This window comes from Euleptes europaea, chromosome 6 (genome assembly GCF_029931775.1).
Source record: "Euleptes europaea isolate rEulEur1 chromosome 6, rEulEur1.hap1, whole genome shotgun sequence".
NCBI classification, from domain to species: Eukaryota; Metazoa; Chordata; class Lepidosauria; order Squamata; family Sphaerodactylidae; genus Euleptes; species Euleptes europaea.
The window spans coordinates 26,320,757-26,347,735 of NC_079317.1; the positions used below are offsets into that span (position 1 = coordinate 26,320,757).

The 26,979-nt window shown below is 46.1% G+C and overlaps 1 protein-coding gene across 1 annotated transcript in view; it reads right to left on the bottom strand.

Moving 5' to 3' along the window:
* The window catches only part of CALM1 (calmodulin 1), a 153,914-nt gene that overhangs the window by 10,631 nt on the left and 116,304 nt on the right, over positions 1 to 26,979 (bottom strand). The window lies entirely within an intron of this gene.

The following is a 26,979-nucleotide window of genomic DNA, read 5'->3' on the forward strand; positions in this document are numbered from 1 at the left end:
AAGCACCAATCATGGCTGACTCTGCTTAGTTTCCAACCTCTGACAAGGTCAGGGCAGCCAGGGCTATTCAGGCTACTGCCTTTGGCAGGATTACACCCACTTCCAGAATACCACTCAGCCTCCCATAGTATTAATATTTCCCCTCTCTCACAGACATAGCTCATGCTACCAGGGTCAAATCTCATTACTGATTTTTTTTTTCTTTTAAGCCTGCGTTTATGCAAAGATGGACTAGGTTACTGAAGAAGGGATGGTATATGTTACATCCTTCCCCCCCCTTTCATCTTCAGCCATGGGGACAAATGAAACATAAGCAGACTTTTGAGCTCATTTGGAAATAAAGGAATGTATACATGGACATTAAAAATGGAAGCTGTGACCTACATTCCAACTGGCACAGAAGATTTTTTGAAGCACCTCTGATTAGTGCCGTTCTGCTCTCGTGTGTCGCATGAGCACAACATACTTCCAACAAACACAGTGGAAATGTTCTTGTAGGCTTTGTAGACCGACATATGCATCAAAACACAGCTGCAGGTTGAAAACCACTGTTAACAATCAGGCTTCTCCTCCTAAATTAACAACATTCTGGAAGAGGCTTCTCCATTTTTGCTTAGTTCCCAATGAGAAACACAGTCTTTTCTCTCTCTCTTTCCTTTCAAAAGCCTGCCACTGGATTTTCCTTTCCTGAGCCAAGTTGACATAGTGATTTACATAACATATCAGAGCAATGCAGAACAGGAAACAGGGCCACACCTCAACAGAAAAGAAATGCAAATCAAACAGAGCCACAGTGCAGAAAAACCTCCAGCCAAGATTTGTGCTGCCTTACACAGCCCTCCAGTTTGCAACTCTGTACAGCAGGCACCCACCACAAACAGACCTCACGCAGTCCTGAAGCAGCTACCCCACCCATACAAGTCATTTTTACAAAATCAGATCCTGATGATGTCACCCTTCCCAACAGGATGAAGGGGGGGGTGAGGGAAGCACGCTGCGCGATCCAGAATCAGATCTGGTCATCTGCAGTCCAGCCTTAGCCTCTCTGCCATGGGGGACTAGAGATTTCCTCCCATTGCCTCCCAACGCTCTTACTATTTCACAGTACTGGGGTGAATCTCCAGAAATAGCTAGGGAGAGACTGAATGAAGGGAAGAACCGCAACAAAACCCCAGCCGGCTGTTTGAAGAACCCACTCGGCTGTGCTAGCTGGCCAAAGTCAGCCACACTGCCTGGAAAACAAAACTGGAGGGAAGGGGGAATTTCTGCAGCGCAAGCTAGAAAGACTTCCCACGGCCGCTGCACACAGAGTAACCTTGACTTCGGACACAGAGGCCAGTTCCTTCTTGGTACCCAAAGATCAGCACACCAGTTCACTGCTGAGCACAGCCCTACACCGTCCAGGGTTTTCAGTGCTTCTCCCGCAGTCGCCTAATTCCTCATCTAACCTCCTCGGTATAACTGTTTGCTTCCACCAACCACAAGCAAAATTGAGGGGAGAGGAGAGGGGGGGAAGTCACGCTGTAATTTGAAAGGATGCAGATTTCACCCTCACTGCCTCTGGGGGTTAGCGGGGGTGGGGGGCTGGAGGAGGCGACATGATGTAATGCAGCCAAAGGTTTTCAGTATTGCTGCGTTTGAGGGGTTTGGGGAGGGGAGGAGAAGCAACGCAATAGCTGCAGAGGCTCCCCTCCCCCCTGCGCAGTGCAGCTGGTGTAGGAAACCAGGATTGTTCCTAGCATCCTTTTGACACCCCACCCCTCCTTCCCTCCCTCCCTCCCAGCCCTGGACTGCCATCTTCGCCAACCAAGCCCGGTCTTTCTGATTCCTCCGCCCCCTCCATCATTCAAAAGAGGGCTTCTATCCAGAAAGGCATCAACCACACCACGATTCTCTGGATATCTGAAGTAGGGAGCTTCTGCCCAGGAAAGGTTCTCTCTCCCTACTCGACAGCCAAAGTTACACCACACACCGGGGAAAGATTACACCCCTGGGTGGTGCAGTCTAGAAAAACCCACCACCGATCACCAGCCGGGGGGGGGGGTACAAAAATCCACATTTCACTCCAAGGCAAGGGCCGGCTGCATCCTTCTGCCATTCTGACCCTCTGAGTACAACCTGGAGGCAAAGCAGCGTTTTGGGATCTTGGGTGCCCTTAGAGGGCCCAGCCTGTGTCACTGTCTCAACCTCCCGTCATAGACATTTTTCCCCATCAGGAAACGGAGGTGAAAGGCTGGGGGAAAGCAGGGTGAAGGCGCCTCCTTTTCTGCTTTGCCCGGAGGGCTTTGCCTTTCTCCCCCCACCCCCGTTTCCACGATCCACCCCCATCACGAAGCAGCAGCCCTGCCTGCAACTCTCCCAGGAATGATCTGACGCCAGGCAGGCATCAGCGACCCTCCAGGAACGAGCTGGCCCCCGCAGGGCACCCACAACCTCTGCAGCCCTCTGGGGGGCCGGGGAAGGAGCTCCCTGCCAGCAAGGCGCGGCCATCCACCCGAAACCGCCCGGACGGGTGGGGAAGGGCGCGCCTCCCCGCGTTCCGGCTCCCTCCCCAGCCAAAGTTTTCTGTTGCCCCAGAAGGTCGGACCAGAACCAACGGGTTGAAATTAAATCAGAAGAGTTTCCATCTAGACCTTAGGAAGAACTTTCTAACAGTTAGAGAGGTTCCTCAGTGGAACAGGCTTCCTCGGGAGGTGGTAAGTGCTCCTTCCCTGGAGGTTTTTAAGCAGAGGCTAGGTGGCCATCTGTCAGCAATGCTGATTCTGTGAACTTGGGCGGTTCATGAGAGGGAGGGAACCTTGGCCATCTTCTGGGCATGGAGTGGGGGGGGGTCACTGGGGGTGCGTGTGGGGGGGAGGTAGTTGTGAATTCCCTGCATTGTGCAGGGGGTAGGACTAGATGACCCTGGTGGTCCCTTCCAACCCTACGATTCTAGGCTAGATGGCCATCTGTCAGCAACGCTGATTCTATGACCTTAAGCAGATGATGAGAGGGAGGGCATCTTGGCCATCTTCTGGGCATGGAGGGGGGGTCACTGGGGGTGTGCGCGCGGGGGGGAGGTAGTTGTGAGTTTCCTGCATTGTGCAGGGGGTTGGACTAGATGACCCTGGCGGTCCCTTCCAACCCTATGATCCTACGGCAACGCCCCGGAGGCCATCCACATGCACGGCCGCCGAGCAGCTGCCCCACTTCCCCACCCTCGGACGCCGAGCCGAGAGGAGCCCGGCGCGCCTGCCTGCCCGCCCGCCCGGGGAGAGGATGCCTGCAGCGCGCCGGGAACGGACGCCAGTCCCGGGAAAGCCCCTGGGCCGTGGGGAGGGAGCCCACCCCGCCGAGGGCCCAGGCGAGGCGAGGGGAGCTGGGCGACACGGCTGCACGGGGAGGAAAGGGCCACCGACGGCGGCCACCCAGCCCTGCCGGTGCAGCTGCGAGCCGGGCCCCGGCCAGTGCAGGCGGGGCTGCGCGGAAGCGTCAAGAGCCCCCCTGCAAAAACACAACGCAAGACACCCCAATCCAACAGCAGCAGCAGCAGCCGGGAGGGAACCAGCCGCTTCCCCGTCCGGGGGCCTCGACGCCTGGCTCTTTCCCCCGCCCCAAGTCCGCTCCGGGAAATTGCAGCGCCGAGACCACCTACCATTGTGGCTGGCGACGGTGCGTGCTCGGGCGGCGGCGGTGGTGGTGATGATGATGATGGTGGTGGTGCGGCTGGGTGCTCCCGCTCCGTCGGCGCTTCGCCCGAAAATGCTGGCGGTGGGAGGCTGCGCCGGGACGCTTTTATACCGCGCGCTGTATCCCTCCGCCGGAGCAGCGCCTTGCCCTCTCCCTTCTCTCCTCCCCGGACTGTGGCATGTGGCGGCGGGGCGGCCCTGCAAACCCCCACCCACCCCCGGCCCCTCCCCTCGGCCAGCCCAGCTGGCAGGCGGCTGCAGGACGGGGGGGAAGGGGGGCCCTGGACGGCGCCGCGGCGCAAGGGAGCTCCTGCCAGGGGGTTGCTTGCTGCACACGCTGCTCGCGGGACTGGGTGGCTGGCTTCAGAGGGGGGAGTTGCTGGGGGAGGGGGAGGCAGCCAGGACCCCCCCCCCCGCACACACACACACACCTCCCCAGGTGACTCTGTGCCCAGGAGGCCTGGCAGTAGAAACGGAGCCGTCCACAAAGGGTTGCTTTGAAGCGAAGTACAAAGAGCCCCTGTGGTCTACTTCAATGACTAATGGGCAAGAGCCCAGTAGCACCTTAAAGACTAACCAAAAAATTTTCTGGTAGGGTAGGAGCTTTCGTGAGCCACAGCATGAGCTGTGGCTCACGAAAGCTCATACCCTACCAGAAAATATTGTGGTTAGTCTTTAAGGTGCTACTGGGCTCTTGCCCTTTTCTACTACTGCAGACAGACTAACTCAACTCTCGCTGTGGCTCACGAACGCTCATACCCTGCCAGAAAAGATTTTGGTTAGTCTTTAAGGTGCTACTGGACTCTTGCCCTTTTCTACTACTGCAGACAGACTAACTCAACTCTCGCTTTGGCTCACGAAAGCTCATACCCTGCCAGAAAATATTTTGGTTAGTCTTAAAGTGCTACTGGGCTCTTGCCCTTTTCTACTACTGCAGACAGACTAACACGGCTACCCACTGTGAATTATCTTCAGTGACTAAAACAGTGGTTCTCAACCTTTTTTTGCTCCATTCCCCCCTTTGTTCAGAATATATTTTCCCCCCTTCCCAAGATAGTCTAACTCCAAAGGTGCATTCCAAATAATATGCATATTTGCTGAATAGTGGTCCCGAATCCCCCCCCCCTGTTGCATACCTCTTTGGAGGAGATTTATAGGCATGTAAATCTACGGAAGCGAATGGAAGCTGCCGACATGAGAACAGGCATACAAGTTTAAAGAATAACACTTCTATTGTAAAGGAAGTCCCACTGCACTCAGGACATTTGCATGTCTGTTATAGTTTGGGGAGGGGGATGACCTTGGGTCAAACTACAACAGAACAGAAGTGAGCTGTATTTTGGGGGATCCTTTAAACACTGTTCAGAAAAGGCACGCGTTCCTCCAAAACAAAAGGAAAATCCTTTGAAATCCCAATTATACACAACACTGCCCGCCATCCTCAAGGCACTTGCTTTGGAGCAGACCGTTCACACCGATGAAGCTGCCAATGGTGTACGGTTTGAGGATTGTGGGATTCGTTCTTCCTTTACAAAGTATAAAGAACTGAACAGGTAAGGGCCTAAGCACATCAACTGCAACTCACTCCTAAAATAAAGCTGTGCTGGGGACCTCTCCTCCAGCACTTACCAGCGCTTGAGCCAATCACACAGCCTCATCCTAACTGACCTCACAGGGTTCTTGTGAAGGTAAAATGGACAAGGTTGAAATGTTCTAATTAAGCCGCTTTGGGTCCCAAGTGGGGTATCACATGAACACATGAAACTGCCTTATACTAAATCAGACCCTTGGTCCACCAAAGTCAGTATTGTCTAAGACTGGCAGTGGCTCTCCAGGGTCTCAGGCTGAGGTCTTTCACATCACCTACTTGCCTAGTCCCTTTAACTGGAGATGCCAGGAATTGAACCTGGGACGTTCTGCATGCCAAACAGATGCTTTACCACTGAGCCACAGCCCTTCTCCCCTTAATCAATTAAGTAAATAAATAAAGTCCTGCCTGCACATAATAGAAAATTCCCCTGTGCCTAGCAAAGGTTTCTGCAACTCAAAAGTATTATGTAATGACATAACACTCATCCCCGTCCTTTTAAAGCTTTCCTGGCATCAGTAGCTGCTTTCCCTTGCCACCTGAAGATGTTACCTGGTTTCTGAATAGCACGTCATTCTTTAGCTCCACCCTTTCCCACCAAAACCAATAAGCTTTAGCAATGGTATTGAGAGGACATAATACCTCACGGTGGCTGCATTTGCAAGAGCACATTTCATTACACACAGTTTTTTGTTGTCTGGAGAAAGTTCTTGGTTCTTCTAGATTCCAGCCCCACAAAGTTACGTCTCCTCGTTGGAAGTAGTCCTCCCTCAGCAAACCAAAGGGCTGGAGTTTTTTCAACTGTTCTTGCTCTTCACCCTTCTTCTCCTGGGCAACCAGCTGCTTGTATTCATGACTCAGGCAGTGGTTACTATTGTTGTGCAGACAGAAGGACAATGCCTCTGCATTGTCATGCTTTATTCCCCTCTGTCCCAATTGTGATGATGAAGTCAGATTCTTGTTAACTTCTATATCTGTCTTATTCTGGGGTTTTAAACCCAAACAGCCATTGGCAGAGAGGAACGGCTGTTCTCACCACACATTTCCGCCTGTGCAGATAATGGAGGAAATGGTCTATGGACTTTGCTACTGCCAGCGGAGTTCTTTGCTAATGATGCAATCTTTTCTCTCTGCATCACTTAAGCTTTCGCCAAAATAAGCAACCACCTTTTCTTGCCCTTCACATTCCTATGCCAATACCACACTCCCATGCTGAAACCCCAGTGACTGAAACAAATGAAGCCTTAAAACACACACGGGAGCATTCACAAACTCCTTTTTCAACTCTTGCTCATGACATAGATATGCTTAGCTTCTGGATGGCCCAGATCTCAGGAGCTAAGCAGGGTCAGCCCTGGTTAGTATTTGGATGGGAGACCACCAAGGAATACCAGGGTTGCAATGCAGAGGAAGGCACTGGCAAACCACCTCTGTTAGTCTCTTGCCATGAAAACCCCAAAAAGGGGTCACCATAAGTCGGCTGCAACTTGTTTTGTCACTCAGCAGGTGCTTCCAGCCCCCACAGCAGCAGCAAAGAGATGGGCAGGAAGGGCAGCCCGTATTGCTCACCAATGCCACCACCACAACCCCTCCCCATTTTCTCCCCACCGCATCTGTGCAAAAGTACAGACATGACAGCAATCATTCTCCAGTCCTAAATCACCACCCCCTTTCCTGTCACTTTACCTTCTCCTGCCAAGCTGTGTTTTAATGCTACAAGATGCCTTAGCAGAGAAAGCTGGGACAGGAGAAGGGGAGGGGGAGAAGCCCTTTAAACGGCTAAGGAGGGGAGAAATGGTATTTGGCAGCAAACTGTCCCATGCAGTTTGGAAGTACAGCTTTGCCTCTCCTGTAGTGGCAACAGAAGGGGCATGTCCACTAGGGTTGCCAATCTCCAGGTAGTAGCTGGAGATCTCCTGCTATTACAACTGATCTCCAGTCAATAGAGATCAGTTCACCTGAAGAACATTGATGCTTTGGCCATTGAACTCTATGGCATTATAGTCCCACCCTTCCCCAAACCCTGCCCTCCTTAGGCTCTGCCCCAAAAACCTCCCAACGGTGGCGAAGAGGGACCTGTCAACCCTAATGTCCCCACAGACATTCCCCCATAGCCAATCTGCAAATCCTCCTTTAAACCAGAAAAAATGCAGGTTCTCTGGCTTCAAGTAGAAAGCCCCAGGAATGAGCATGAGGTCATGTGGGTGTTTTCCTTTAATCTGATGGCTTTCTATTTCAGTGTGTGTGTGGGGGGGGGGGAATTCCCACGTGGGCCGGTTCCCTATGGCTGATTTCCCCTTGCCTCTTCTTACAATCCCTTTTCATTCTAGATGTGTTCCAATAATATAACTTAGAATCATAGAATCATAGAGTTGGAAGGGACCACCAGGGCCATCAAGTCCAACCCTCTGAACAATGCAGGAAATTCACAACTACCTTCCCCCACCACACCCCTAGTGACCAGAAGATAGCCAAGATGCCCTCCCTCTCATCATCTGCCTAAGGTCACAGAATCAGCATTGCTGACAGATGGCCATCTAACCTCTTCTTAAAAACCTCCAGGGAAGGAGAGCTTACCACCTCCCGAGGAAGCTGTTCCACTGAGGAACCGCTCTGTTAGAAAATTCTTCCTAATGTCTAGACATAAACCTTTGGTTTAATTTCAACCCGTTGGTTATGGTCCGACCTTCTTGGGCAACAGAAAACAACTCGGACGGCACCCTCCTTTATATGACAGCCCTTCAAGTACTTGAAGATGGTTATCATATCCCCTCTCAGTCTTCTCTTCTTCAGGCTAAACATACCCAGCTCCTTCAACCTTTCCTCATAGGACTTGGTCTCCAGACCCCTCACCATCTTTGTTGCCCTCCTCTGGACACGTTCCAGCTTGTCTACATCTTTCTTAAATTGTGGTGCCCAAAACTGAACACAGTACTCTAGTTGAGGTCTAACCAGAGCGGAGTAAAGTGATACCATCACTTCGTGTGGACACTATACTTCTGTTGATGCAGCCCAAGACTGCATTTGCCTTTTTAGTTACTGCATCACACTGCTGACTCATGTTCAGTTTTTGGTTTACTAAGACCCCAAGATCCTTTTCACACACACTACTGCTCAAACAAGTCTCCCCCATCCTATAATTATGCATTTGACTTTTCCTACCTAAATGCAGAACTTTACATTCGTCTTTGTTGAAGTGCATTTTATTAGTTCTAGCCCACTTCTCCAGCCTGTCAAGATCATCCTGCATCTTGGCCCTGTCTTCTACTGTATTTGCTACCCCTCCCAATTTAGCATCATCTGTAATTTAATAAGCATCCCCTCTATTCCTTCATCCAAATCATTTATAAAGATGTTGAACAACACAGGGCCCAGCACAGATCCCTGAGGAACTCCACTAGTCACTTCTCTCCAAGTGGATGAGGAACCATTAACTAGCACTCTCTGGGTACGATCTGTCAACCAGTTGCAGATCCACCTAACAATAATAGGATCTAACCCACATTTTCCCAATTTGTCAACTAGAATACTATGTGGAACCTTATCAAAAGCCTTACTGAAATCTAGATAAACTATGTCTACAGCATTCCCCTGATCCAGCAAGGTAGTAACTTTCTAAAAAAAGGAGATAGGACTAGTCTGACATGACTTATTCTTGAGAAACCTGTGCTGGCTCTTAGTGATCAGATCCACTTCAAGTGGAACAACTCAAATTTCTCAGTGTTGTTTTAAAAACTGCTATATGCACAGTGCAATCTTAAGCATGCTTACTCAGAAGAAAGTTACATTAAGCTCAGTGGGGCATACATCCTAGTAAGTGTGTTTAGGATTGCAATCTTGGTTTATCATAGCCGATATGCAACCTCCAGGTACTAGCTGGAGATCTCCTGCTATTACAGCCTGACCAAGTGACATTGATGTCATATCCGGCCCTCGTAACAATTGAGTTCGACACCCCTGCTCTAAGCACTACACAAGCAAGATGAAAGAGCTAGGCTATGAAACACCCTTTCTATTAGCCTTTAAAAAGTAAGACTGTCATATAAAGAAAAGGCCATGTCTTTAAACTGCCACATGGTCTCTCCTGCCTGTGCAAACAGCCTTTTCCTTGGCCTTTGCATCTGTTCTAGAGAGATCCAGCAAGGAACATCATAACAACTGGGTTGCAGATCTACTTTCTAAGGGGGCATCTCTTCTATAATATATTATGGTGAATTCCTCTACTTTGCTATACAAAGTCCTTTTCTTTAACCAGAACTAAAGGAGGAACGCTGATAAATGCTTCAGTTATTCCCAGCGGATGTATTTGATGAATATGGTTTAGGACAGACATTTCTGAAGGACTGTTTACTCCCTTATGAGCCTGCCTGACCCCTACAGTCATCTTCAGAGGCCCTGTTTTGGGTGCCCTCGCCTTCTGAGGTTAGGCGGGTGGCAGCCCAGGAGAGGGGCCTTCTCAGAAGTGGCACCAAAAGTCAGTAATTCTATCCCCAGAGAGATTTGTCTGTCCCGTTCTGTTGCTGCCGTCTACCAGCCGGTAAGGACCCTTTGCTTCATTTGGCAGTCCCTCAGCGATCTCTCCTTCCTAATGTTTTAATTATTGTTTTTATGTCTTTGTACATTATTTTAACTCTGTTTTTAATTGTTTTTAATGATGTGTGCATTTTTTGGGGGGGGGGTAATTTTAATTGTTTTAAAATGTGATTCTATCATGTATGATTTAAATTGCCAGCCACCTTGGTGGCCCTTGTGAGAGTAGAAAGGCAGGATAAACATTGTGTGAATCATATAAATCAATAATTAAATTAAATAGCCTGCAAGGCCTTTTCTTGGTTCACAACAGATAGCCTGGGGAGTGCTTGTTTTTTGCCCATATCCATCTTAGGATCTACCAATGTCTATGTACCAGTGCTGTACCACTCTATGGCCATTTATGCCTGATTATTAGCCGCGCTATACCCATGGGCCTCCTATGCGGCTATTTTTTACTTATTCATGATTTGCCCGCCCCTCAGCAGTCGCTTCGCATCCACTGTACCCTGGCCCCGCATTTCTTGGGACCTGTGTTATCGCTAGTACCTAGAGGTTGGCAACACTAGCGATAACACAGGTCCCAAGAAATGCGGGGCCAGGGTACAGTGGATGCGAAGCGACTGCTGAGGGGCGGGCAAATCATGAATAAATAAAAAATAGCCGCATAGGAGGCCCGTGGGTATAGCGTGAGGGGGGTGTTGGTTGTGGTCAGCAGGAAGCTGAGAAGAGGCATAGACTGCCAGGGCTGTGGTCTCTATGGTCTGGAGAGACTCAAGCCTCTTAGGAACTAGGAAGGTGACATTCCTGGCCAAGAAGGCATTAAGTAACTATGCAATGCTGAATTATTCAAGATGGCTTTTCTATACAGGGAATAGGGTTGCACTGTACAAAATAGGATATACACACATGAAAAATCTATGGCCTTTTATGCACAGGCTGATTTGAGAATTCGACTGCAAATACTGTGCGTCAAGAGAGCAGCATATCCAACAGAAACAACCCGTGCATAAAAGGCCTATGTGTTGCCCCATCAGACAATATGGCAACCCTGCATATCTAAGGGATCATGGGTAGTACGTGCTCCCAATATGCATGGCAGGCAGGCTCCTGTTACATATGATCATAACATCTGAAAAGTCTTGAGATAGAAACTGACTTAAAAAAAAAAGTTATACCTAATGTGTCCATTAACTACATGGATAAAATACATCAATAAATCAACATTAGACATTGTAACTATGCAAGGGAAACGGCAAGGACTTCAAACAAACAAATGCATGAATTGGATTAAGATCTTTACAAGCCTTTTAACTATACTGCTGTGCATGTTGGACTGAGTGAGAATTTCTATATTAATTCCTCCAGTGTGAGAAGTATATCTTGGGTCATTGATTAAATGTTTCAAACAAGGTATCCCATTTTTTGCTCAAGAATTCATCTCTTGTTCTCTTCTCTCTTTTTGTCTCAGTCACTGCAGACATCCTGCATGTGTTGTGAAGCACAAGAAGGATGAAATGTGTTTGTAAATCAGCCTTCCTGTACAGTCATCAAGCAATTCAGAAGCCTCGGAGAGGCACATTGTAAAAATGGTTATGAACAAATATTCACTGTCTTGTTTCTTTTTATATTTGTTTAAATTTTGATCAGTGGTTTCATTTCTCCTCTTTTTGGTTTTGTAGATTTGTTTGCATGGTGTCTCACAGGTCCCCCCCCCCAATTGTATACATAACTGATTTATTAATGCATAAATAATATTGGAAAATGCACACATTTCATGGAGAAGATTTGGTACAATTAAACAGAAAATGGTATAAAAATAAAGAATCATGGGTTTGATTAATGCAAAGGAGAAGCAAAATTGAAACATGGGTTTGGCAGGGTGTTAAAATTTCAATGATGAAAAAGTTGAGATCATCCCTAATTTAAAAGTAACTGTTTTTCACACCTCAGAAACCTGATGGTTATGCATTTAGAGCATCCTGTCTAATTTGAAAAGTGCACGGTAGGAGAGGGGCTAAAAACATTTTAAGGGCACATGTGAATTTGCTTATAGGCCTCACTCAAACTTCTCTGGTCAAAAATCCATTTTGTAAGGGGATATTATTTTAAAACAACAACAGTAGTAGTAGTAGTAGTAGTGATGGTGGTGGTGATTGTAATCCTTCCAAAGGTCACACGGAGGAGGAGGGGAGGCAATTGCAGATTTCAATGAAGCTAATTGTTATGTTACTTTTTAGAGGCTGAGTGAGTAGGATTATGCTCAAGGTTGTTCATTAACACACCAATAAAAGATAAGATGCCTGTTAGCAGCTGGGTTTCTGCTCCTCATGCTCAATTAGTGTCAAGAGTTGATCTCTTTTGGGCTGTTCGGAAGGCATGTCCGCTATCAATGCTCTTCACCTTTTCCAGAGTTGGGACTTTTAATCTGTAGGCCGTAGCATGAGAACCACTAAGATGCAAACATGTGCCATCAGTTATTGACTGGAAGAGAAGGAACGAGAGTTATGGCCTCACAGTGTACAGTTTTGGGGAAACAGGAAGTCTTCAATATCTGAGCCTTGGGCAAAGAGAGAGAAGAGATCATGAATATGAAGACTTCAGAGGCTCAATCTTTTAATGAACATAGCAGGACCTCAGTGAAACTATAGCCCTGCCTTAGTAATAACAATATTTTGAGGGTGTAGCCACAATTGTCAAGGACAGGAATTAAACATAGGACAGCTAAATAATCATTTCTGGAACTATTCCTTGTGGCAAAATCTATCCTCTCTCTTGCAAAGGAGAGGCTGAAACACAAATTGCTGCAGTAGCTGAAAATTCTTTCCCCATGTTTATACTGGAGACTCATATCCCTCCCAGACTGATTTGAGCATGCCATGCTGACACATGCACCAGTTAACTCTCTGACTTGGCCACTGCAATGTGCTTTACATGTGGCTACTCTTATAGATGATTCAGATAATTCTGTATAGATGATTCAGCTATTGCAGAAGGAGGCTGGTGACCTCCTATCTGGGACCTTGCACCAAGATCAGATTGACTCTATGTGTTACAGTAGCTGCAGTGGCTACCACGTGGCTTTCAAGTTCAATTCAAAGTGCTGGTATTAACATTTAAAGCTTTTCGTCACCTGGGACATACCTGCACCACCCACCTCGACATGAGTCCGCACACTTCTTGAGATCTAACTTGCAGTCATTAATGGTGCCTCCCTTTCCACACTATGTTAGAACAGTGGTCTTTTATGCATGGCTGTTTCACTCGCCATCACCCCTCCAATGACTTCGGGTCTTTGTGTTGATTATGCATGCCGTTTCCTACCATCAGAAGTCGCCTTGCTCTCTCCTTGCATTTCCCCACGTTTTGCAGGGGGAGAGCGAGGCGACCTCTGATGGTTGGAAACATCATGCATAATCAGTGCAAAGACTCAAAGTCGTCGGAGGGGTGATGGCGAGTGAAACAGCCATGCATGGAAGAACAGTGGCTACAAGACTCATAGATTTTTCTGTGGTTGCCTCTGCCTTCTGGAACCATCTCCCTATAGGGGTAAGGAAAGCAACTTCCTTAGTCAGCTTCCATAAAAGCCGTAAAACCTACCTTTTAAAACAAGTTTTAACTTGCAAGTTGGATGAGGTTTTTTTATGGCAGAGGTTTTTGAGAGAAATGTTGATGTTCTATTGTTAGAAATGCTGGCTGTAGCTATTGAACACTTTTCTTAATTGTGTATCTCATTGGATTACATTTAAGGAAGGATGGGAAGGGAGGTTCTGCATTTGGACTATACCACTTAAGACTGCAGGTAGGCATTTTGAGAATTGAAAACAGCCCTGGAACAAGCTAAACTAAGTGCCCCCTGAGGCATTACCATTTCCAACCATGGATTTGAATCAAGTGGCCCTTTGGCCCAGACAGAGCCTTGCTATAATTGCTGGGGCTTGGCTTTGTTTCCACCAGTGGGCCACTTGGGAAATTTCTCTGTAAATTAAATAACCAATCCACTCTTGTTCCAATATAGAAAACAAGGGAAAGGATTCTAACCTGCCTGCTCCCTGACATGCTGGTTTTCAGCAGGAAAGGGATTCCCCCCTCCCCAAGAGGAGCATTCCATCAGACACCACCTGTCTCCACTAGTCTGAAGTATTGCAATCCAGATCCAGGTTTGTTAGTTCACCTATGGGGTCACAATTAATGTAGGGCAATAGTGAAGCCCTACAGAACTGACTGTAGAGAGCCAGTGTGGTGTAGTGGTTAAGAGCAGTGGTTTGGAGTGGTGGACTCTAATCTGGACAACTGGGTTTGATTCCCCACTCCTCCACATGAGCAGCGGACACTAATCTGGGGAACTGGGTTGGTTTCCCCACTCCTACCCATGAAGCCTGCTGGGTGACCTCACAACTCTCTTAGAGCTCTCTCAGTCTCACCTACCTCACAGGGTGTCTGTTGTGAGGAGGGGAAGGGAAGGTGATTGTAAGCTGGTTTGATTCTTAAGTGGTAGAGAAAGTCGGCATATAAAATTCAACTCTTCTTCTACCCTGGACAGACCAATGGAAGATCTACACAGGCAGCAGAATAAGGTGTCAATGTGACGATAGACCCCTATGATAGTAGAGTGGTCTGTGTCTTTGCAGAGTGCAATTGTGAAATTACATTTCGGTTATTTCTAGGGTTGCCAAAAACCTGGAGAAACACTGTCCTCTCCCTATAGGTTTAATGGGGTGTGATTTAGAAGAAGAATTGGTTTTTATACTTCGATTTTCTCTACCAAAAGAAGTCTCAAACAAGTTTACAATCTCATTCTCTTCCTCTCCCCACAACAGACACCTTGTGAGCCAGGTGGGGCTGAGAGAGTTCGGAGAGAACTGTGACTAGCCCAAGGTCACCCAGCAGGCTTCATGTGGAGGAATGGGAAATCAAACCCGGTTCTCCAAATTAGAGTCCACTGCTCCTAACCACTATACCACGCTGGCTTTCCATGCCATGAATAGCTTGAGCTGCCCATTTCTACACATTAAGTGTGTATTACAGGGACAGAACATTTCCCCCTCTCCAGGTTCTTGGCAACCCTAAGCCTGCCTAAGGGAAGAACTGGAACCCATGGGCCATGTCTCTTTTGCAGAGTTATTGGCTCAGTTGGTAACTGTGGGAAAGTTAGAGCTCTCTAGTGTTGCCAGGTCCCTCTTCACCACCGGCGGGAGGTTTTTGGGGCAGAGCCTGAGGAGGGCAGGGTTGGGGGAGGGGATGGACTCCAATGCCATAGAGTCCAATTGCCAAAGTGGCCATTTTCTCCAGGTGAACTGATCTCTATCGGCTGGAGATCAATTATAATAGCAGGAGATCTCCAGCTTTTGCCTGGAGGTTGGCAACCCTAGGGCTCTCTGATGCAGAAAGCAAACCAGGCCAAAATGTGAGGGGGGGGGGCTGCCATGTTTATTTGCTGTCACCTCAAAATGCCTAAAGTCAGCCCTAAAAGAGGCAGAGAATATTTCAGGGGAATAGTCAGCAGCAAGCTGTTGACATAAGGAAACCGTGGCATTAAGTTCAAGTCTCAACTTTCACAATTCACAAACGCTATGACAAATGAACTAGGTCATGCCACAAGTGTATCGAGTTCCTTTTGTGTCGTACATTCTTGGATGGTTATTTACGGTTTTCCTTCCTTGTTAGGACAGATGCCAAATAGCATTATTTACATGTTTGGGGGGAAAAATCCACCATGAGTCAGGGAACGCTATAGATAATGGGTTTTTTTTTTTTTTTTTTTTGGTTAAATTTTGCAATCCTGAAATCACATACCCCAAAATAGTCCCGTTGACTATCTCAGTGAAAAGAGAACGTAGTTGAATTGGGGATCTTGTTTGTTTATCAATAAGAGACATTTTTAAGTGGATGTTTTTATCAATATTGTAGCAGTAGTAATTATTCTTCTCTCTTTCCCATTCATATGTAACTGCTGTTTCCTTTAGCTAGGGTGGCTAGCATTTTTACTGAGCCTGCTGCAAAGAGCTGAACAGCAGCAGTCTTTGGGTGGATCCAAACTAAGTACTCTGCTAACAGAAGGCTCTTTGGTCAGCAGAACAAAACTTTTCTGTCCCTTTCTGCTGTTGCCGACTGATCTCCCTGAAAAGATGCCCCTGGAGGGCAAGGGAGCCTCAGGAAAGGCCAGAGGAGCAAATCAGGGGTCTGCAGCAGGAAGGGGGAATGGGCAGAAATTAGACCTCCCCATCCCTTAGCAGAAAATTTAGTCTGGATCCAACCCATAATAATAACATACAATTTTCCTCCAGCCAGATTGACCGGTAATCCTGAAGGTTTTTTGCCATCTTCTGGTAGGGTTGCCAACCTCCAGGTGGTGACAAGAGATCTGCTATTACAACTGATGTCCAGCCAATAGTAGGGTTGCCAACCTCCAGGTACTAGCTGGAGATTTCCTGCTATTACAACTGATCTCCAGCCGATAGAGATCAGTTTACCTGGAGAAAATGGCCCCTTTGGCAATTGGACTCTATGGCATTGGAGTCCCTCACCATCCTCCTCAGGCTCCACCCCAAAAATGTCCCGCTGATGGCGAAGAGGGACCTGGCAGACCAAGCCAATAGAGATCATTTCATCTGGAGAAAATGGTCGCTTTGGCAATTGGACTCTATGGCATTGAAGTACCTCTCCAAATCCTGTCCTTCTCAGGCTCTGCCCCCCAAACCTCCTGCCAGTGGTGAACAGGGACCTGGAAACCCTAAGAAGGGGGCATGCAAATGTGTAGTAGAAAGGAGGGCATAAGGGGGCCCCTGGTGGTGGGCAGATGGGGGCCCTGGGGATTGTCTCCCCAGGGCTCCCCAATACCTGGAACTGACACTGCTGCTGGACATGCTATGTTAGCATCCCTTTCCAATGTCTGCTTGGGCTATGGGGTTTTGGCATGCTAACATGATGTATGTCACAACTGTTTGTTCAGTAATTGGTACGTGCAACATCACATAGTAAATCCCGCCCCGCCCCCCCAGCATCACATTGAAATCAGGCCATATTTTACACCAGCATTTGCAAATAAGCGAGTAAAACAGCCTGACGTTTACCTGCGGCCACCACAAGTTTCCCCAGATAAAAATGTGTTATTTTACCTCATAAAGAGGCTCAGACTTTGTGGGTCCCCAGGGTAAGGGAGATTCTGAGCTGTAGAGTAGCCACAAAGAACTCTCTCCAAATATCCTTGCAGTGTGAATTAGACACCACCCAGAGGCTGTGTTTCACTGAATACTGTACCTTGTATGATGGGGAGAAAATTTTGAAGGGAGCAATCCTAGGCAGGTCTCTTCAGAAGCAAGTCCAATTTTATTCAGTAGGGTCTACTCCCAGGAAAGTGTTCTTCAGACTGCAGCCTAAGACACATGGCCAAAAGCTCTATGTCTGGTATGACTGTTAGTATAGGTTTCTTTTATGCTGGGTTGCACCTATTTTAATTTAATGGTGGACGAAGTTCCCTGGGCTCAGTAATTACTAGCTTTCTCAGTGAGCTTTCAAAAACAACTCATTGGGTTTCTGAGCATTTCCGAGCTCCTACTGTTAGTGCACAAGCGCTGATGGTACCCGGTGTATGTGTCTTATCATACTGCCTGTATACTGCTGCCCCTTGGGAATTGTAGTTCTCAGAACCAGCCATGGCAGAGGAGTTCCAGGCAGGCAAGTGCATTTCCCTCCCAAAAGAAACATACCTAGGACCAAGACAGGTTTTTCAACTTGGATGTGGAATGGTAACCCCATGAAACGCTTACAAGAAATAAATGTGAAACATCAATTTACTCCCTAAATAAAAGGCTGCTTGGTTGTATGATCTAAAGTCAACAAAAGTCTCATTGAGAGTAAGGCTTACTATTTTGGCTCACAAAGCAGCTGGTTCGGGAACCCCGGGCAGCTGAACTTGGACCATACATGTGAGAATCTCACAGTAAATCAATTTATATTCTGTGTTGGGCAGAACTTTTTGAAGAAATGTCATAACAAAGTTTATCATAATGGTTCATCCGTAATGCGGCCAAGCATGATGAGATGGACACATTCACATTCTGGATCAAGTCACAATGAACTTCAGCAACATCACAATTGTAGTTACGTAAAGGCGGGCCTTGCAAGCAGACAGCTCGGACTGCAATCCAACCATCTCATTGCTATCTCTGTTCACACTTAAGTGTCTTTATTGCATTTGGTGCACTGTGCAAGACTCTCCAGCTAGGTGCAAAGTGGATTTCCTGTTACCTGATGTCTAAGCCTTAGAAAACTTAATTTGAATTGGACTCCCTTCTGAGTCCTCATTTGCGAGGGACGTAGGAGTCTGTAACCTAAAATGAGATGTTAGCCTTGTAAGGTGAGAACCTCATGTGCCCTGTTCTCCTGAAGTCCCTGTGGCTTACAAGTCCCCAGTTAGTTTATGTCACAAGATATGAGAGGCCATTAGGATTGCCAGGTCCTTCCTGGCCACTGGCAGGTATGGGGGAGGAAGGGTTTCCAGCTCCAGGTTGGGAAACTCCTGGAGATTTGGGAGTGGAGCCTGAGGAGGACAGGGACCTCAGTGAAGCGTAATGCCATAGAGTCCACCCTCCAAACCATCCATTTTCTCCAGGGGAACTGATCTCTGTCATCTGGAGATGATCTGTAATTCCAGAAGATTCCCAGATGCCACCTGGAAACTGGCATCCCTAGCTCAGGTCATGCTAGTTTTGACCACACCTGAAGGTGTTTTATTAAAAGAAGAGGAGACTGGGGAGCTTCTGGGTTTGGACTTCAGAATCTAGAAAAAATATGTGGCTTTGTGTTTGTTTGTTCTCTGACCTCCTGTATGCTTTTGGATGAAGAATTCCAAAGAGACCTCTCTGCCTCCTGTAGCAAAAATTCCAGACTGTTCTTCCCCATCATTACCAATACAGGGCAGGAAAAGTATTATATGAATTGTTTTAATGTGTTTTATGTAAATCTATTATATATTGTTTTGATTTGTTGTAAGCCGCTCTGAGCCCGGCTTTGCTGGGAAGAGAGGGATATAAGAATGATAATAAATAAATAAGTAAACAAACCCCCTATTAAAGGAACAGGTCATTTTTTCCCCCCAGCCTGTTGGCAACTCTACTGAACCCAGGAATTTTTGCAAGCAAAGCAGAGGCTTTGCCACTAAGCTAGATCCCCTTCCCCTGGTATTAGGGAAGTGTTTGGGGACAGGTAAAGGTTCGGAGAAGGGAAGAGGTATTTTTGGTTAAACCAGTGTCATAGCTCAAAGTTGCCCCCTAGTTGTTTTGGCTTCTTATTCAGATAGATTTCATGTTCGATACATGTGATCTTTTCTCTCTCTTTTTTTTGTTAGACCCTATACTTCCTTTGAGGAGCCCCATGGCGCAGAGTGGTAAGCTGCAGTACTACAATCCAAACTCTGCTCACGACCTGAGTTCGATCCCGACAGAAGTCGGGTTCAGGTAGCCGGCTCAAGGTTGACTCAGCCTTCCATCCTTCCGAGGTCGGTAAAATTAGTACCTAGCTTGCTGGGGGTAAAAGGGAGATGACTGGGGAAGGCACTGGCAAACCACCCTGCAAACAAAGTCTGCCTTGGAAACGTCGGGATGTGACGTCACCCCATGGGTCAGGAATGACCTGGTGCTTGCCCAGGGGACCTTTACCTTTCTTTACACTTCCTTTGCCCACTGTCCTATTGCTAGAGCTTCCTTCGATGTCCACTTTCATAAGACCACATTTTCAGATTGTGAAGCAACTCTCGAGATCCGTTGCTCATCATTCCTACAAAGTGCAGGAATATTGCCTAAAATTAGATAGTTTGAATAGAAATGTTTGCAGGTTTGTATCAATATGCAATAACAGCGGTGAGACTGGTACTGGCACAAAAATGGAAAGACAAGGAAATACCCGAATTAAAGATGTGGATTACAAAAATGCATGAATATGCATTGATGTAAAAACTTTCAGCTATGCTATACAATGAGATGACTGAAGAACACAAGCAGAAATGGCAACCTTTCCATGATAAATATTGATGTTTATAAATACTCATTTTAGTTAGAGCTGTTAGGAACTGTTTTATCTTGGATGATTTGTAAAAAAAAGGGGGGGACAAGCTAATTTAGGCAAGACAAAAGAAGGTTTTTTTAAATAGAATTAATAAACATAGTATTAGAGAATTGATGCAGGAAATAATGATAACAATAGAAAAGAGAAATAATAAGATAAGTATGATGATGAAGAAAGTCTGTGCGCTTGTGAAAAGAAATGAATGTAGTTTGATTTACCTTTCCCCCTTTCCCTATTTTTCTGTACCCTGAAATAATAAAAATATTTAAAAAAAGAAAAGAAAAGAAATGTTTGCAGGTTGGTGAAAGCAGGTTAAAACATCTTTATATTTCATGCCAAAAAGTTATAATCTGAGGGCACCAGGTTGCAGTGCCTTACATCTCCATGACTGATCACTGTAGGAAATTCTTTATTTGAAGATTCTGGGTGGATGCCGGTGCCATCTAAGATTATTTGTTGCTGAATTAATCTCAGTTGAAGCTCTGCCATGCTTGCTTGTATGGATTTCAGTGCTGGTGACCATTGTTTTGCTTGTAGTATCAAGTCTCACTAACTTGATCTATGCCATCATCTGCCATCTGGGGTAGCTAGCTCTTGAAAGACAAAATGCTGGTGCCTTAGTGTGTATGTGTGTGTGTGTGGGGGGGTGGTGGGTGGGGGGAAGCGATCTTGACCCAGGTGATAAAGGTGCAGCACCTAAAGAAAACATTCTGTGTGCCTCTAGAGTATGCTGGCTTTCACTTGTAAGAACATGCAATAGAGGCACACAGGACGTTTTCTTTAGGCGCTGCACCTTTATCACCTGGGTCAAGTGGTTAGGGTGTAGACTAAGAACTGGGAGACACAGGTTCAGATCCCCCCTCTTGCCATGAAAATCACTGGGTGACTATCAATCAGGTGTGCACTCTCTGAGTCTACTCTGCCTCATAGGGTGGTTGTGAGGGTAAAATGGAGGAAGGGAGAATGATGTACATTGCTCTGAGATCCTTGGAGGAAAAGTGAGATTTTTGTGTGTGTGCGCGTGCCATCAAGTCACAGCTGACTGATGGTGATCCCATCGGGTTTTCAAGGCAAGAGATGTTCAGAGGTGGTTTGCCATTGCCTGCCTCCACATCTCAACACTCTGGTGTTCCTTGGAGGTTGCCCATCCAAATACTAACCAGGGCTGACCCTGCTTAGCTTCCGAGATCTGAAAAGCCTGGGGCTATCCAGGTCAGGGCAAGAGTGAGGTAAAAACCTATTAAAATTAACTGCAGGTGCTCTGCCTCTTAATATAACCTCACATACCAGGTCAAGTCAGATCAACCGAATGCAATCCAGCCTATGACTTAATGCATCTAACCATGTGAGCATTATAAAAGCTTATGGCACAATACATCTCTTAGTGCCACAAGACTCTTTGCTGTTTTTGCTGCACCAGACTGAGTCAGCTGCCCCTCTGGAATATGCCTTGTATGCTTGGCCTCAGATCATCCAGGCCGATCTTTTCATGTGAGTGTACATAATCACTTAAAAATGAAAACAGTTGGATGTTTTGGAGGCACTAAGAACAGTTCTCTTGCCAATGGAGAACTCTGCTTGGAAGACTGTTGCTCAGTAGTAGAGCATCGGCTTGGCATGCAGAAGGTCCCAGGTTCAATCCCCTGCATCTCCAGTTAAAGGGACTAGGCATGTAGGTGCTGTGAAAGACCTCCGCCTGAGGCCCTGGAGAGCCATGGAGAAGGGCTGTGGCTGAGGTAGAGCATCTGCTTGGCATGCAGAAGGTCCCAGGTTCAATCCCTGGCATCTCCAGTTAAAGGGACTAGGCAAGTAGGTGATGTGAAAGACCTCCGCCTGAGACCCTGGAGAGCCATGGAGAAGGGCTGTGGCTCGGTGGTAGAGCATCTGATTGGCATGCAGAAGGCCCCAGGTTCAATCCCTGGCATCTCCAGTAAAAGGGCCTAAGCAAGTAGGTGGTATGAAAGACCTCTGCCTGAGACCCTGGAGAGCCGCTGCCGGTCTTAGACAATACTGACTTTGATGGACCAAGGGTCTGATTCAGTATAAGGCAGCTTCATGTGTTCATCACTCTCAGTGTGGTGTAGTGGTCAGGAGTGTTGGACTAGTATCTGCGAGGCCTGGGTTTGAATCCCAGCTTGTGCCATGGAAGTTCACTGGGGGACCATGGGCTGGTCACACTTTCTCAGCCTAACCAACCTCACAGGGTTGTTGTGAGGATAAAATGGGTTAGAGGAGAATGCTGCAAGCTGTTTTGGGTCCCCCATTTGGGAGAAAGGTGGGGCACAAATGAATTGAATAAATAAATAGCGTCTCTGAAAACATGCCCAGTGTGCTGGGATGCCACTTTCTGAGAGCATCCCTATTGAACAAGCTGGCTGTCTTTGGCTAAACCAGGATCACATCCACTCCAGAAAAAAAGGGCAATTTGCATGATCATTTGAGAAGCTTGTTCTACTTTGTTTAAAGCCAGCACCATTTCCTGAGGCACAGAAATGTATTTTTTTCCTGGTGCCCTACCCACTGGTAGCAACTGTGGATACATATGGACATACATGCATACTAGGGCACACTGGATTGCTTTCTCCCCACACGCCCAGGCTGATTTTGCTGTTTAACAGATGGGCTGGCCATTGAATCAAATACTGATTTGGTGTTCTGTCATCCTTTCTCTCCCTTTCCCAGGCTTCAGGCAGGCTATCTGCTAAAAAAAAATAATAATGAAGTGACTCATGTAGATTTGTCCCTTTAAAAAAAGCAAGTTTTAAAAAATCTGTGGTAGGGACTGCTTTGGGGAGGTGCTGGGAGGTAGGTTAGTGACATCACTGGTCTCCAGCCAATCAGTGTGGTGCATAGCCAATGTCTGCAACAAACAGACAGAGCTAATTTCTCTGAACTTGATTCAGTTAGTGGTTGGTGATCCTGGCCTACAAATCAGATAATGTTGGACGATTGCAACAGTAGTGGCCATTGTAGGGTTGCCAGGTTCCTCTTTGCTACCAGTGGGAGGTTTTTGACGCGGAGCCTGAGGAGGGCGGGGCTTGGGAGGGTCTTCAGTGCCATAGAGTCCAATTGCCAAAGTGGCCATTTTCTCCAGGTGAACTGATCTCTATCAGCTGGAGATCAGTTGTAATAGCAGGAGATCTCCAGCTAGTACCTGGAGGTTCCACAAAAAAGAAAGGCTCTGTGCTGTATAGTTAGTAGCAAGCAAAAAAACAGCACAACAAAATATATTATATAAACATGAAAAACTATATTTAAAGTGACAGAAGTGAAAAAGACACCAAGGCAAGAAGCATACAAAGTGTAATAATGAGAACTATATACAATATGCACAAATATATAGAAGAAGTATCAGCCTGTGTGTTGAATAAGCAACAAGGTTTCAGTATTAACAATGATGTATCAATCTTCACACATTGACTAAAGTCAATATAATACAAAATCTTTTGATTTTCTTTTTTATATAGGTAAGTCACAGGCTTGAAAGGATAATCTCCAAATCATTCTATAGCCATGCAGAGAGAGGACGTGTCGTCTAGATCATGTGACCACGTTTCGCTATGGGCTTCATCAGCTACATAATCTATAAGAGAAAACATAACCTAAATAGGTGCTATATTGCAGTGGACCATACAGTTCTTCATGAAACTTCCATGAGCAGAGTAGAAGTTTCATGAAGAACTGTATGGTCCACTGCAATATAGCACCTATTTAGGTTATGTCTTCTCTTATGATTATGTAGCTGATGAAGCCCATAGCAAAACGTGGTCACATGATCTAGACGACACGTCCTTTCGCTGCATGGCTATGGAATGACTTGGAGATTATCCTTTCAAGCCTGTGACTTACCTATATAAAAAAAGAAAAGAAAAAGATTCTTTTGTATTATATTGATATTATACTTTTGCTTGCTAGTACCTGGAGGTTTGGATTAAAAGCCAGAGCAGAAGCGAGAGTAAGCCCACAATAAGGCTACTAGAATACAATATTGCTGTTTCGAAAAATATATTACGAGGTGAAACCTCACAAACACAACCGCAGTTGAGAAAAAGCAAGAAAATTTACAAACTGGTCAATTGGAGACCCAATATAATAGCGCACTAGGCGTTACAAAATTGTAAACATAGGCATGATACGCTCAATTCATATCAAGTCCATACATATAAAGTGCAACAATCAAGCAACGGAATCAAGACACTGTGCAATGGGCTTCCGGTATAATTCCCGTTTCATGTAGAACTTAAGCTTCTAGTCCTTCCGTGCAAGGGTTCATTCATAAGATGAAGGAGTGTACCTTCCTTGTATGCATGGACGGCCAGGAAAAGAGAGCTTACCACCTCCCGAGGAAGTCTGTTCCACTGAGGAACTGCTCTAACTATTAGAAAATTCTTCCTAATGTCTAGATGGAAACTCTTTTGATTTAATTTTAACCTGTTGGTTCTGGTCCGACCTTCCTGGGCAACAGAAAATAACTCTGCACCAGTCAAAGTACACCATCTATTTTGCAGAATGCAGATACTTTTTTTTTTAATTTTCTGAAAGAATCCTTTTTTTAAAAGAAGTTTTGCTAAGAAGTTTTTGGAAAAAAAATCTTATTCCACTGTGTGTGTAAAGTGCCATCAAGTCACAGCCGACTTATGACAACCCAGTTGGGTTTTCAAGGCAAGAGACTAAGGCCTTTTACGCACGGGTTGTTTGCCGTGATCACTGCTGGACTACTTCGGAGCTTTGTTGGGGATGACAGCGATGGAAACAGCCTGTGCATAAAAGGCACCTGGCAAGTATTTGGATGGGAGACCTCCAAGGAATACCAGGGGCGTGATGCGGAGGCAGGCAGTGGCAAACCATCTCTGAATGTCTCTTGTCTTGAAAACCCCACCGGGGGCGCCATAAATCAGATGTGACTTGATGGCAAAAGAAGTACATGGCTTTAGCAGTGCAAAGGCTGAAGAACCAACCAACTCTAGAGAAGAGCAGATTGGAAGAACCAGAAACCATACTCTGGTGGTTTTCCATTTTAACATCCTTCACTTTTTGTTTTATTGTTTTTGATTAGGCTGCATATTCTGTTAGCAAATATAGACAAGTTTCCCCTTTGGGTGACTAGTCCTTTAAATACTGTTATCCCACTTTTCCAAGCAGTGAGAGGTTCTGATGGTAGCATTTAACTATGCTGGTTCTCTTTAGAAGAAAGAGCATTGGAGATTTATAGCATCTTTGTAGGATGTACTTTATTTTAAAAAACAGACCACGGGTGGAGGCAAAGGGGCATTACCACAGGACAGCAGACCTGCTCCCTCACATCAGTGGTCCAGAGACAGAGAGAGACATCCTGTACCTTCCAATGTGCTTCTGCCAACTCAAGCAGAGTCTTATTTCTTCCAGCTTCTCCAAGTGCTGTTCGTTTTCAGGCAGACACATATCTGTCCACTCCCATCAGCCAGAAGGGTGGGATCTACTCCTCTAAACCTTAAGGCCACTTGGCCAGAGGCATTAAGGACCATGGAGGGGGATATTCACAATCCTTGGGAAACATTATTATTCCCTTTGTCATATAGGACAAACTCAACCACAGTGATCAGAACTCAAGCTGGTTACCAATATCCTGTTGCTCTGAACCAAATCTTTGCTTTATACAAGAGGGACATGGGCTAGGTTAAAGTACTTGCAGCTCTCTGTGATAAATGGGTTTCCTTTTCATTTTTAACAAGCTGGACCTCTTTCCTCATTTAGCTCATAATTTCCCAGAAAGAAACAAGCCTGCTTATCAGTCTGCAGGTGTCTGACTTTATACTTTGCACTATTATATCTCATCCTATCTCTTGATTTTCCTGTTCTGGGAGGACCAAAGGCTATTTTATACAAGCACAGATTGAAGCAATAAAGCTTTTTTCCTGGATTGTACCATTTCAAGCAGCAGACTGGAGGAAATTATGTTTGAGTAATTCCCCTTCCAACAACAGCAAAACTCTTCGCCTACTGAAACATAGCATATCTGGTGGCATCCAGAAAATGCAGGGAAAACATGGGGAGAGAGCGAAGTGACTTCTAAAGGTCGGAAGAAGAAGGAGTTGGTTTTTATATGCCAACTTTCTCTACCACTTAAGGAAGAATCAACCCGGCTTACAATCACCTTCCCTTCCCCACACCCTGTGAGGTAGGTGGGGCTGAGAGTGTGTGTCTCGCTCAAGGTCACCCAGCTGGCTTCGTGTGCAGGAGTGGGGAAACAAATCCAGTTCACCAGATCAGCCTTCGCCACTCATGTGGAAGAGTGGGGAATCAAACCAGTTTCTCCAGATCAGACTCCACCGCTCCAAACCACCACTCTTAACCACTACATGTGCATAATGAAAACGAAGTCCTGAAGTAGTCGGGGGTGATCACCACGGAAACAACCTGTGCATAAAAGGCTTATGTTACTACCATGTTAATTAAAATACAATAAAGAACACCTGTAAAAATACTCCTGGAATATGCATGGTTGGTGTGTCGGAATGTGTATGTGTGTCTTTTTGTGGTTAAGATCACCATTGTTCATCTAGAAAGGGCATGATAGGAGAACTTGGTGGAGGACCCAATTCTGATGGATACTTTTATCTTCTGCTCACAGCTTATATAAAGAAGCAGTAGTTTTCAGTTAACACATTCCTAAGTTTAGACAACAAATATTACAGGGTCTGGAGGGTGTGGAGGAACCGCTGGTTTTATGGCATGTTCCTGACTATATGACAGAGATGTGAGTTTGTTTAGTCACAAGTGAAGGTCTTGGTTTTCAATCTCAATTAAGTCATTTTGTAAAGGTACTAGGGAAACTCTGTGGAAGCCATTGTGTGTAATTCTTTGGAGCAGGGGGTGTTGTTTACTGGCACTTTGCCTGCTTTTGAGTGGAAATGTGGTACATTTTTTGCTGTAAGTATGCTCAAAGCCTATAGGGTCAGCGGGCCAATCGAATCTCGGAATCATTAAAGCCAATGCTAAAACTCCAATTCATTTTAATGTAGCAGATTTGCTCCTGGTGTTGGTCAAATTGTAATCCTGCTCTTCATGCCAATTTCTAGTTGGATTGCTAAATCATACCTCTGTCCTAAACCAATTTACTGACAAATAGGGTTAGTTAACATGACTGGT